At 37.1% G+C, this 13,819-nt stretch overlaps 1 pseudogene; it reads left to right on the top strand.

The window, feature by feature from the left end:
* Positions 1 to 3,519: 3,519 nt before the first annotated feature.
* Positions 3,520 to 5,970, top strand: LOC107140234 (annotated as a pseudogene).
* Positions 5,971 to 13,819: the final 7,849 nt, after the last annotated feature.

The following is a 13,819-nucleotide window of genomic DNA, read 5'->3' as shown; positions in this document are numbered from 1 at the left end:
AAATCCTGCTCTCCCGCTTGGCTTCAAACTCCTCTCTTTTCTGCTCTGGGCTCTCTTTTTCCCCCTCCCTCTCTTGCTTCTATTGTTGCAAAACTTGAAAAATTCAAAAGGTGAAAAATTCACCGGTTCCACCCTCTGGACCCCTCTACAGCTAAAGAAATATTATAATCTTAATGCACTTTTTCAGGATGAGAGTAATAAAATATCCAAACTGAAATTTTCATTGGGTTTGACAGCAAATTTGAGCAGGCAGAAAAATCAATGAACTTAAAGACAAGTCATTTGATATTATATTCTTGGAAGCAAAAAGAAAAAGGAATGAAAAAAACCGAACAGAGAGCATAAAGGACTTATGAAACACCATCAAGCAGGTCACTAGATGCAGTATAAGCATTCAAGAAGAAGGAGGGACAGAGAAAGGAAGAAATATTGGCTAAAACCTTCACAAATTTAAGAAAAGGCATGGCCCTGTAAATCCAAGGGCTCAGTGAAGTGCATGTTAAACCCTAAGAAACTCATATATCAAGACACATTATTATCAAAGCGTCAAAAGACAAAGAGGAAATCCAAAAGTAGCAAAAGAAAAGAAACTCATTACATACAAAGGACTCCTAATAAGTTTATCAGTGGATTTCTCCAATAGTCAGAAGAAATCTTGCAAGCCAGAGACAATGGGACAATGTATTTGATGTGCTGGAAGAAAAACTGTCAACTGAGAATTCTGTACCTGGCAAAACTGTCTTTCAAAAATGAGGAAGAAATTAAAACATTGTCAGATATACAAAAGTGGAGGGAGTTCATGACCATTTTATCTTTCCTATAAGAAATTATAAAGGAAACCTGTTAGGTAGAAATATGAAAGGGTGCTAGGCAGTAACATGAAATAAAAATGTAAAGTTGTCCAGTAAAAGTAATAATTATATGGACAAATATAAAAATCAGCCTTTTTGTTATTTTAGTTTGTGACTTTTTAAAATTTTATTTTAGTTTGTGACTTTTTAAAATTTTGTATAGGATTTGAAACATAAAATGCATACATATACTTATAAATCTATGTTAATAAATACACAATATATAAAGATGTAATTTGTGACACCCATAACTTAAAGTTTGGGGGAAAAGCTAGAAAATGGAAGTGTTATGTGTAATTAAGTTAGTACCAGTTTAAAATGATTTTCTGCAAGTTTAGGATGTTATATTTAACCTCCATGATAATAGCAAAGGAAATATCTATAAAATACACACACACACACACACACATACACACACAAATGAAACCCAAACATGTCACTGCAAAAACACTAAACATAAAAGATGATGGAGCTGGAAGAAAAGAGTGATAAAAAAGCTATAATAGATACAGAAAACATTTTTTAAAGGCAATAGTAAGTCCTTTCCTATCAATATTTCAATTGTAAATGGATTAAATTCTCCAAATAAAGTCAGAGATTGGCAGAATGGGAAAAATCTTGATCCAACTATATGCTGTCTACAAGAGACATATTCTAGATTAAAGGACAAGAATAGGTTGAAAGAGAAAAGACAGAAAAAGATACTCCATATAAATAACAACAAAAATGGAATAGGGATAGCTATACTAATATCGGACAAAATAGACTGTAATCCAAAAACTATTAATAAGATACAAAGGACATCATATGATTAAATTGTGAATTTGCCAAAAGATATAACAATTGTAAACATATATGCATCAAACATTAGTGCTCCAACATATATAAACATTAACTAAACTAAAAGGAGAAATTGACTGTTCTGCAATAACATCCAAACAAACAAACAAACAGAATATACATTTTTCTCAATTGCATAAGGAACATTCTTTAGGACAAACCATATGTGAGGCTGCAAAACATGCCCTAAAACTTTTTTTTTTTAAGACTGAAAATATGGAAAGTATCTTTTCTGATCAAAATGGAGTGCAACTAGGAGTTGACATTAGAAATACTGGAAATCTACAAAAATGTTGAAATTAAATAGTATATGATAAAACAAACAATAAGTCATAGGGAAAAAAATCAGAGAAATTAGAAAATGTATTGAGGCAATGAAAATACAACATAGAAAAACTTACAGGATGAGGAGAAAACAGTTTTGAGAGAAACTTGTAACTATCAACAGTAAATTTTTGAAAGGAGGAAAAATAGCAAATCAGTAATAGCTTTACAACTTAAGGAATTGTAAGAAAAGAAACATAAGCCCAAAGGCAGCAAAAGGAAAAAAATAAAGATGAACGTGGAAATAAATAAAATATAGAACAAGAAAGAAAGGAGAAATCAATAACCAAGAGTAAATTCTTGAAAAAGATAAATTTAAAAAATTATTAACAAGTCTTTAGGTAAATTTACTGAGAGAAATATAGAAGACATAAATAACTAAACCTGGAAATACAAAGAAGAAATTATTACTGATTTCAGAGAAATAAGAAAGATCACAAGAGAGTATTATAAACAATCATACACCAAAAATTGGATAAACTAGATGAAATGGACAAATACATAGAAATGCAAAAACTAACAAGACTGAAACATGAAGAAGCAGAAAGGTCTGAGTAGACCTAAAACAGTAAGGACATGAATCAGAAAATCTCTCAAAAACAACAACAACAACAACAAAAACCTTCTAGACTAGATCACTTCACTGGTGAATTACTGCCAGGTGTTTAAATAATTAACACCAATCTTTCACAAATACTTTCAAAATTTTTAACAATAGAGAACATTTACTAACTCATTTGTGAAGCCTGCATTACCATTACCATGACACCAAAGCCAAATACATACACATAAAAAAAAGAAAAAGAAAGAAGAAAGAAAAGGAAGAAAACTGCAAACCAATATCTCAATGGACACTGATGCAAAAATCCTCAATGAAACAGTAGGAACCTGATTTTTAAGAGCATAGTGAAATTACCATATGCCATAGGTGATATGCTCCTGATATACAAGGATCGTTCAACATATGAAAATCAACCAATGGAAAACATCATATTAACAGAATGAAGAAAAAAATCACATGGTCATTTAAATTGATACAATAAAAAAAAAGAATTAAATTGAATCATTTGCTGGTAGATGGATGGAACAGAGAATATCACGCTAAGTGAAATAAGCCAGACTCAGAAAGCCAAGGGTCAAATGTATTTTCTCCTATATGCAGAAGCTAAAGAGATATAAGGAACTAAAAAAAAGGGGAGAGAGGAGATCTCATGAAAACAAAAGGGAGAACGCTAGAATAAAGGTAGGGAATCCAGGCGGAGGAAGGACGGATGGAAAAGGGGAGGAACTGTAGAATAAAATTGATCAAACTATGCTATAGGCATGTGTGAATGTATCAAAATAAATTCCATTTTATGTATGTCTATACTGCAACAATTGAAAATAATAAATTAATGGAAGAAATATCAATAGAAGAGAGGAAGGGGTTGGTGGAGGGAGGAGGGAAAGGAAAGGGAAATGCTAGGAATTGAAATGGAGTAAATTATGTTGTATACATGTACGGATGTCAAAATGAACCTATTATTACATACAACTAATATTTTAAAAATTGATACAGAAAAAGCATTTGGCAAAGTTCAGTGCTGTCTCAAAATAAATAAAAAAAAAAACACTTTACAGACTACACACAGATGAAACTTACCTCAACATAATAAAGGCATATGTGAAAAGCCCATAACTTTCATCATACTCGGTGAAAATACTGAAGACGTCTCCCCTGATAGGAGGAGGACGACAACGATGCCCACTTTCACTTCTGCTTAATATATTACTGGACACAGCAATCAGGCAAAATAAATAAATAAATAAAAGAAATAAAAGGCTGAAAAGAAGTAAAATTACCATGGTTTGTGCACAACTTTTTTTATATGTAGAAAACCCTGAGGCGCGCATACACATACACACACACACACACACACACACACACACCACGCGCGCCTGCATGTCCGAGCTATTCAATCCCCAGCAGCAAAATGTGGGAGGAAAAAAAAAATTGTCAGAATGAATAGAGCAAAGTTTCAGGAAATAAAACCAGCATGCAAAAATCAGTCGCATTGGTTCCCTGCCTGGCCTCCGCCTCCGCCCCCGCCTTGGCCTCCACTTCCCTCTGCTGGGCGATGGCCGCAATTGCCCCTCCCTGGTTGGGTTAGCCGCTGCAGAGGCGCTGTGGCCACCGCCCAGCGCGGGAGACGGGATCCGAAAGAAATAAACCAGAATGAGTTATGTAGAAGAGCCTGATGAAATCAGGAAAGATGAGTGGATGGAAAAGCTCAACAACTGACACATCCAGCGGGCGGACATGAATCGCCTCATCATTAACTACTTGGTCACAGATGGCTTTAAGGAAGCAGCAGAGAACTGTCGCCTAGAATCTGGGATTGAACCCAGTGTGGATCCGGATACTCTTGATGAGAGAATCAGGATTCAGGAGTTGATTCCGGAGGCCACCGCATTGATTAACAGTCCCTGTCCGGAGCTCTTGGACACAAACCGGTAACAGCAACAGCACGTAATTGAGCTGATCCGCCAGCGACAGATCTAGGCTCCCTAGAGGAGAGAGCAGGGGGCAAGGAGAGCAGTGTGCCTTAGGGAGATGGAGCGCATGCTGACCCTGCTGGCCTTCTATAGCCCTGAGGAGGAGTCAAGCTTCGGAGAACTCCTTCAAAAGCAAAAGGTTTGGAGTGAGGTTAAACAAGCTTTTCTAGATTATGAAAATCGCAGGTCAACACCCAAGATGGCAAAATTACAGAAACTGTTATTTTGGGCTCAGAATGTGCTGGGCCAGAAGAAAATAAAATATCCCAAAATTATAGACCTTAGCAAAGGTGTGATCCAGGAGCCCAAGGAGAGCCTTGCAAGCCAACCCCGCACTGTCCCACGCACCGAACCCACCTTCCTTCCACGGAAACCAAAGACTTCCACTGCAGCAGGAACATTTTTCCCCTCTTGTAGATTTCTTTGTTTGTTTGTTTGTTTGTTTGACTCAGCATCTTTCTTAAAAGGAAAATGGCCCTTTTAAATGCTGGAAGCTCCACGGTGAAGGGCACCTTCTGGGAAGGCTGTCTGTCCCTGCACTTGGTGTGTCCTGAGGACCTCCACACCTTGGGTCACAGTCTGGGAGCTCCTGTGTCTGGCTGCCATAGGGGCTGGGTTCCTAGGGCTGCTGTTATAACCAGGCCTCCCTGGAGGGACAAAAAAAGCACCCATCACTTACTTTCTGCTGGCTTGTAGGCAGACAATCCCTTTGTTAATTTTCCTAAGTCTTCCTTCAACTTCCAGTTTTTCCTCACACCATGTTTTTCATTTGTTTTCGTTTTGTTTTTTTCTTCTCTAGGAAAAAAAAAAAACATATAAATTTATAAATCCTAAAAAAAAAAATCAGTTGCATTTCATACACTAACAATGAACAATCTAAAAAGAAACAAGAAATTAAGAAAATGATTCTATTTATAGTAACAACAAAGAGAATAAAATACTTGGGTATAAACTAAATTGAGGATGTGAGAGACTTATACACTGAAAACTGTAAAAGATTATTGAAATTAAAGAACACACAAATAAATGGAAAAACATCACATGTTCATAAATTGAAGGATTTAATACTGGTAAGATTTCAATATTGCCCAAAGTGATCTACAAATTCAATGCAATTGCTATCAAAACCTCAAACATTTTTTATTAGTTAGTTATAGTTATACATAATATGGGGATCCATATTGTTATAATTATATGAGACTGGAATATAATTTTCTCCAATTCCATCCCCCATACTTCCCCTTGCCCTCCCCTCCTACCATCCCCATTCATTACCCTTTACTGGCCTTTAACTTATTTACAGTTCTTTTTAAATTAATGATTTATAGATTACACATAAGGGTGAAATTCACTGTGGTGTATTCACATATACACATAGCATAGTTTGGTCAATTCCATTCCACCATTCCTCCCTATTCCCATCCCTCCTCCCTCCACTCCAGTGCCTTCCTGTACTCCCTCCCTGCACTCTACTGATCTCTTTTCTATTTTCATGGGATTCCCCTTCCCTCTTTTTTTTTTCCTTATTTTGGTCTAGCTTCTGCATATGAGAGAAAATATTTAACCCTTGATTTACTGAATTGGAATTATTTTAAGTTCCATCCATTTTCCAGCAAATGCCATAATTTCTTTTTTCTTAATGGCTGAGTAAAATTCCATTGTGTATATGCTACATTTTCTGTATCCATTGCCCTGTCAATGGGCACCTGGGCTGTTTCCATAACTCGGCTACTATGAGTTGTGTTGCTGTAAACATTGATGTGGCTGTATCAATATAGTATGCTGATTTAACTCTTATCATAAATACTCAGGATTGGGATAGCTGGGTTACATGTGGAAAATAGTATGGTTTTCCTTAAACAATTGAACAGAACTATCTATCATATGACCCAGCAATTCTGTTTCTCCAAAATACCTCTAAAGAATTAAAAACATGAGCTCAAACAGATGCTTGTACCTCCATGTTTACAGCAGTGAAATGAGATACGTGTCCACTGATGGATAAAGAGATAAACAAAATGTGTTATATCTGTATAGTGAAATATTCTTCAACCTTAAAAAGGAAAGAAATTTCAATGCATACTACAACATGTATGAGCCTATGAAAAATGCTAAGTGAAATAATCCAGTAACAAAAGAGAAATGAGGTGTCTAGAATAGTCAAATGCAAAGATAGAAAGTAGAATTGTAGGGGGAAGGGGAATGGAATTATTGTTGTATGGGTTCAATGAACTTAATTATCAGTGAATTGCACACAAAAATGGCTAGAAGGATATGTTTTATTCAGTATTTGTTTTACCAAAACAAAAAATTACCCAGAATACAATACAGGGGGACAAGACAATAGAAAATATGAAAAGCCAAGTTAAAAGATATGGAGAGAATTAAATGACTAGCTTGCTCACAGAATAATTCATGATTATTTGTGACCTGAATCTTTGAGGATGACATCTCGAAACTATATTCTCCATACTTGTTGCCCTACTGGCTTCAGAAACTAGAGGATAGGAGAAAGGGAGATGCCAGGATATTTCTCCTCTCTCTTCTCTGAGTTTTGTGGCAGTGTCTCCATCAATGACTGTGTTTCCTCTATCATACCTCTTCTTATAGAACAGAAACATAGTGTTTTTAGATACCCTACACTTCTAAGTTCTGGTAAAGGTATTTTCTCCTTGTATCCCTATAGTCTTAGGAAAGCCAATAGTTTTTTGCTATTTAGAAATAGCAAAAAAAACTTTAGAAAGTTTAACTTGTCTCATTATCTCCTATTTGGCTTTTAGATGCACCAAAACATTTGTAACTAGTTCCCTGTATTGAATTCCTTTTGTCAAATTGCCTGGCTTTAACTCTCTTTTCCTGACTGCTTAAGTCAAGCACACATCTCATCTAAGTTTGAGAGGAGAGAGAATAGAGAATGGAAAAAAAAAGCTATCAGTGATGGCTGAGTTTTCCCAAATAAGTTCAAGGTGTAAAAACTCAAATTTAGGAAACTCAAATAGTATTATTAAAAGGAAATCCCGGGGCGGGGGGGGGGGTACCATCAGAATGAAACACGAGGAAGAGGAGCTCTTAACACCAACTCACCAATGGAAAACAAAAAGAAATTAGTAGCCATAGGTGATTTATGAGAGATCCACATAAAACCTACAGACAAAGAAATATTGGAAATAAAATAATGGCACCATAGAAATACTAGTGAAACAAAGTGGTGTGTCTCAATTAATATTGGACAAGATATGTTTTAAGACAGAAATATTTATTAGCAGTAAAAAGGGTCATTATATGTAATGAAGACTTAATCCACCAAAAAATGTAAAAGTCCAAAACTGTTGCAAAATACATAAGATATATAAAATTAAAAATGAAAGAAAAGGTAAAATGGAGAAATTCAGTTTTATTGGAAATGTTTAGTGTACTTCCTCTGTGGTGTCATTCAGGTGGTGGCATGGATACTGCAGGCCAAGTTTGTTGTGATAATCAGGAGCAGAAAGTAGGCAGAAAGATCTGAAAAACCTGCAGTTTGGCCAGAAAATTGGGAGAAAAACTGGGACTAAGAAGGTGTGGTTGTTAAAAGGAATATAGTTGTTAAAGTGAATATACACTAAAAAATTGCTAATTACTTCACCCAGAAACAATTGGAAAGATGGCTTGAGGGCATCTCATGCTTAAGGGGTAAAAGTAAAAATTTCATTGAGAAGACACCATAGGGGAACCTGGCTTACACAGGGGGGACCTAGGAAGTTGTTATGCCTTGCTTAGCCATCCATGCACTCAAAGACTGTTGCAGCCATGGTCCCAGGAGGCTTGACTACTGCTTCAGATGGTGACAGACCTTGGTGTCAATCATGTGGTACTGGTTCTGTAGTAATGTAGGATGCTGGAATTAGGGGGTCATGGAGGCTTTCACTGAGATTTCAAAGACCTTAGAGGCCAAGCAAAGTACAGCAAAGACAGAGTTTTATGGGCCACCCCTGCAAGGGCAATGTGTGAAGATGTGAGAAGGAAAACAAAGCTGCAGTAGAGACTCCCAAGATTAAGAGATGCCAGTAACATGGAACATCTGCCTAGGAAAGTTGAGAAAATCCAGCAGACACAAGCCAAGTGAGAGGCCATGTGGGCTGCAACCAGCAAAGCCATAAGGGAAGAGCTACGTAAGCCATTTGGAGAGAACATGTGCTCCAGATGCAGGACTGGAGCTACAGGACTTGAACTAGTGATCCTCCGATCTCAGGAGTTTATCATTTCAGAGAAATTTTCTCCATCTTTAAAAAGTAGCATTATAGAAAATTTGAAAATTGAAAGAAACCTTTTAAATCATTAGATCAATATTTTAAGTGCTAGTATAAAAGTAGGAGTAAATGTTATAGCTGTAAAATGGAATAATAATGCATGACCAGGGTTGGAGTTGTGGCTCAGCAGTAGAGCACTCGCCTAGCATGTGCAAGGGCCTGAGTTTGTTCCCCAGCACCACATAAAAATAAACAAATAAAATAAAGTTATTGTGCTCAATTACAACTAAGAAATAAATATTTTAAAAAAATAATGCATGACCAAGCAAATTTTTAGAGTTGATATAAGTATCACCTAAGTTTTATGAGGAAATGTTTTGTAAATTGTAATACAGGATCATTTACCTCCACATTTTAAAGGATGAAAGTTGGCTTATAGTTTGGACCACCTAATTAACTGTTTAATTTAGTAAGGGATATTTCCAGAGTTAAACAAAAAATACAAATGCAGATGTCTGAAGGAACAAGGGAGGTTCACACATGAATGAAACAGGTCTTGATGAAATAATTCAGGGAGTGGCAGCCTTGTGGCAAAGTGGAGGGTGTATGCCCCATTAAAAGTGGGCAACCCATTCTAGGTTTTTCAAGAAAAGCTTGGACTCTGGGAATTTATGCAAATTTCACTGATTTGAAAATGTTGATAAGTAAACCGATTCCCACGTAAACATGTTTTAAGTTCAAATTCAGCTTTTAAACTAAGCAATTTATGGACCTTCAAATATTTTAGATTTAATAGATAAAACATATTTTTCAAAGAATGTAAGCACCAAAATATTATGCTGAAAAGACCGTTGAAAAAAGGAAGTGCAGGATGATATTACATTTTGCAATGTGACCAAAATCTCTTCCAATAGATACATGTACTAAGGACATATTAAAGGTCATCAAATTGAATCTCTTACTTTGCATTTTTGTTCCCAAGAATAATAATAAAAAGGAACCAAGAAAGATGATAGTAATTTTTCACAAGCTAGACATCACATCAATATATTCATAAAGAATATACATTGAAAGCTTATACATTACTAAATCTTCTCATTTTAAAACAACTATCTTTAATAATGTATTAAAAATCGATATAGCATGAACAACATACACCCGCATACATCTGTCAAAACTTAGCACCTAAGCTCTGCCAAATCCAGAAAACACGTCAACTTTATCAACCTACCTTTAGCAAAGCTTGAAAATATAATGTTCAGATACCAAGACACAGAATACACATCTAAGGCTGCAGCTGGGGTCCTGGGCCTCTAACACACAAAAACCACAAAAAAATACACCATTATAAGGATAAATATTCAGAATCTGAACTTAAACACTTGAGGCAAGAACAGCAAGACTGTAACTCATTCCTCAGGCTTAGCACTTTTACACAAGGAACACAAAGCTCCTAATTCGCCTAAAATAACTCTAAAGCCACTAGACTAATATGAGTTACAAAAATTCTTGAGAGTTTAGACTCCTGGACAATCACTAAACTACAGAAACCACAAGAAAAACCCATGAAGATACATTGGATTTTCACACACACACCCTTTTTTAAAGTTAGTCTCATTACAACAGCTATGTCAAGGTTTACAGGCCCATTTCCATCCTAACAATTAACAACTGCTTTAAAAAAATTCTCAAAGGGGGATTTTAGCAAGGTACTAATACAAAGCACTGGAGAAGAGAATAGGGAGCTGGTGAGCAAGCTGAGATGGGATCCTTTTCAGGCAAGATTTCTCTGTTTCTTTATAAGGATCGCACTTCTCTGCTTTCTCAGGAAAACTCCTTTATAGATGCTTTGGTGGGACAGGGACCTCAGCTCCTAGAGAAATCACCCTTCAATACAATTTGGGGACTCTGGATGAGCTGTAGGCGGCTGCGCATGCCACAGGACCTCACCAAGTGGACCAGGCCAGGGGAGCATTAGCTCTCCAGTTCACCCTCCAGTCCCGCTCAATTGCTCCCTCTTATTCTCTCCTTAAAGTCAGCTCTCATAGGCCCCTGTATCCTAAAATCATTCTTGGCGTCTATGTTAGCGGCTAGGCGGCCTCGTGCTCTCCCAGCCAGGATGCATGCCACACATCCCCAGAGGTTCAGCGCCACTTCCCTGCCACTGTCCCTCGCGGGTCACAGACACTGCCCCAACCCTTACCTGGGCATGAAGCTGGGCGCTCCTTAGTCCCTACTGCCCGCTGGCGGCAGGAGCTTCTTGGAGGTAGGCGGTGGGGTGGCCCTAAGGGCGGTTGCCTAAAGTAAGAAATTATACCCCATTTGATTCAAATGTATGAATTGTCAAGATCATTGTACTGTCATGTGTAACTAATAAAAAAATTATTAAAAAAAGAAAGAAAGAAAGAAAGAAAGAAAGAAAGAAAGAAAGAAAGAAAGAAAGAAAGAAAGAAAGAAAGAAAGAAAGAAAGAAAGAAAGAAAGAAAGAAAGAAAGAAAGAAAGAAAGAAAGAAAGAAAGAAAGAAAGAAAGAAAGAAATGGGACCTGGCCGCCTGGGCGGGACAGAGGTGGGCAGGAAGAGCAGATAGGAGTCACCTATACGAAAGGCACCTGGTAGGTCCCTGGACCACCGCCCTATCCCGTGGGGGTTCTGCTCTTCCCCGCGCAGCGCGTGCCACCACCTCTGGTTAACAGCCTCCAGCAGCGGCTACTCGCAGCACCTGGGCTGGATAACTAGGGCTTCGCCACCCCTCTGACTTGGCGTTGGAAGCGAAGGGAACCCTGCATCAACTCTGGAGAGCCCTGGTTTGCAGGATTGCCCTTAGACAAGGCAGATGCCTCAAGGAAAGTCTCTTCCCTGCTCTGAATAATGTCCACACCCCAAAGAACTTCTCCCAAATACGTGAGTGCTGGGACCACGAGGATGCAGTCTTCTGGCAGTTAAGCTCCTACCCTGGTAAAGAACCTTGACTTCATTCCTGAGAGAGCAAGTGGCAAATAAGATCGCCCCAGGCATCAGTTCACTTTGACAGCCCGCTAAGGTAGTTAGGGCTGTTAATCACCAACCCTCTCTGGCCTGCTGAAGTCCAGTGGGCTGGACAAACTGGGATACCCGGTGGGAGAGGGATGCAGGGATGAGGTCCAAGGGGCCAAATCCCTTGAAAAGCCTCAAGGAACATTTTGGGGTATGCATTTTTCCCTTCAAAAGGCAAAGATAACAATCAAAATGTTCTTTGATTTTGTTAGTAATCTAAATGGGTCTGTGGATTATATCAAAGGAGAATTATAAAGGAGACCAAAAGAGATCATCTAGCCAGAGTCTGCATCTGTCTTAAATGGGGCAGGGGAATATATATAGTTTCTTAGTGTTCATATAATTTATCAATACATAACATATATATACATTTTATATACATATAAAATTTCTCAATAATCCTGCATTTTCTTATTTTTCTCACATTTCTGCTACATTTTTCATTTTTAAAATCATTCCTGGCTATTTCATATTCTTTCTTACAATTGAGAATGAGATCAATTTTTTTCTATTGTATTTTGAGTATTGTTTGCCTATATTTAAACTGTTGCTTTACTGTGTATGTGCATATGGATGTGTGTATTATATAAATGGAATTATTTGCCTGGGTGTCAAAAAGACTTTTGGCATATTCACAACCCTTTCTTGTAAAATAACTTAAAATTTAGATACTGAACAGTGGATTTTTAATACAGAGTATATTAAATCAATGGCCTAATGTATAAACAGCTTCAAAATTGCAAATTGTTTTTTTAAAGATCACCACAAATATATTTTTAAACTTTTCTGTTTGAGATGTATCTGAGAAAAAATAAGAATTAACTAGAAAACAGCCATACACACAATAGTGTCCATACACACAATAAAGCAGCAGTCTTAACAGGCAAACAATAATCAAAATACAATTAGAAAAAATTGATTCAATTCACAATTGTCGAGACCCCTCGCCGGCAAGGGAAAACACGACACAGGATTCTTCTTTCAGCAGTTTATTCAGGCCTTGAGTCATGTATCATCTTCTAGCACCCGCCCCCGACACACCCAAGCACAGCTTAATAAAGCCCCCCGCATCCCAATCCCAAGCCGCCACGTGGATCTCTCTCATAGGGTGATAAGGGATTGCGCGCCAACTCTCCATAAAAGGAGTTGTTTATCACAGGCCACAGTGGAAGCCGGCGCCATCTTCTAATGGCGGCCACAGTCTATAAGAATGGCTTACCACACACAATGAAATAACCAAGAAAGATAAAAAAAAATTAAAATGTAGGAGAAACATAGGGAAAATAAGAACAATGCAAGACTGTTGAGAAATTATTTATAAGATTTTACTAATTGGAAAGATATAAGCTGCCTAAGTAAGAACACAAGATTTTAAATGTGCAAACTTCAAGCATACTATTCCTCTCTAATGAAAATATCTATAATGTAGATATCTCTACTAATAAGGAAACTGAAGCAAAGTAAAATGAATTCTCAAAGGTCATAATCTTTATAATGTATTTAAGATAATAAACCCCAATAAAGCTCTGTAAATGCTGATTACAGTTTGATCGTCAAAGAAGTACCAGAATGAAATTGTGCTGCTTCAAATAATCTAGACATCATTTACTAGTTTCCCAAGCACAGGAAGAATAGGATTAGGCTTTGCTGTGCTGGGGAAAAGCTTTTCTGGGACCTTTTTCTCCCTTCTTCTTCTGTACTGAATACACATCTCTTCTCTACTTAACCAAACTGTTATAATCTCTGTTATGATACACTTGTTAGTTCCTTTCCTAGGGAAAAGCATTTGCTAGAATGAGGATGGTTGAATATATTAGTCACTTTTAGTGAAATCCCATCTCTTCATTTCTTATTCATCATGTAATAAATATTTACAGAGTATTTTAGTGTTCCCTGCATTGAATTTGAGGTCCATCTTTGCCATACATGGCTGGAAAATGCATATTTGCCTTCTTGATATGAGCTGGTACTCCAAGGTGAAAATTATCAATATAAATGATACTCAA

This window comes from Marmota marmota, unplaced genomic scaffold (assembly GCF_001458135.2).
Source record: "Marmota marmota marmota unplaced genomic scaffold, marMar, whole genome shotgun sequence".
Classification (NCBI taxonomy): domain Eukaryota; kingdom Metazoa; phylum Chordata; class Mammalia; order Rodentia; family Sciuridae; genus Marmota; species Marmota marmota.
The sequence above is the reverse complement of the archived record's forward strand: the minus strand, read 5'-3'. Positions and strand labels throughout refer to the sequence as shown.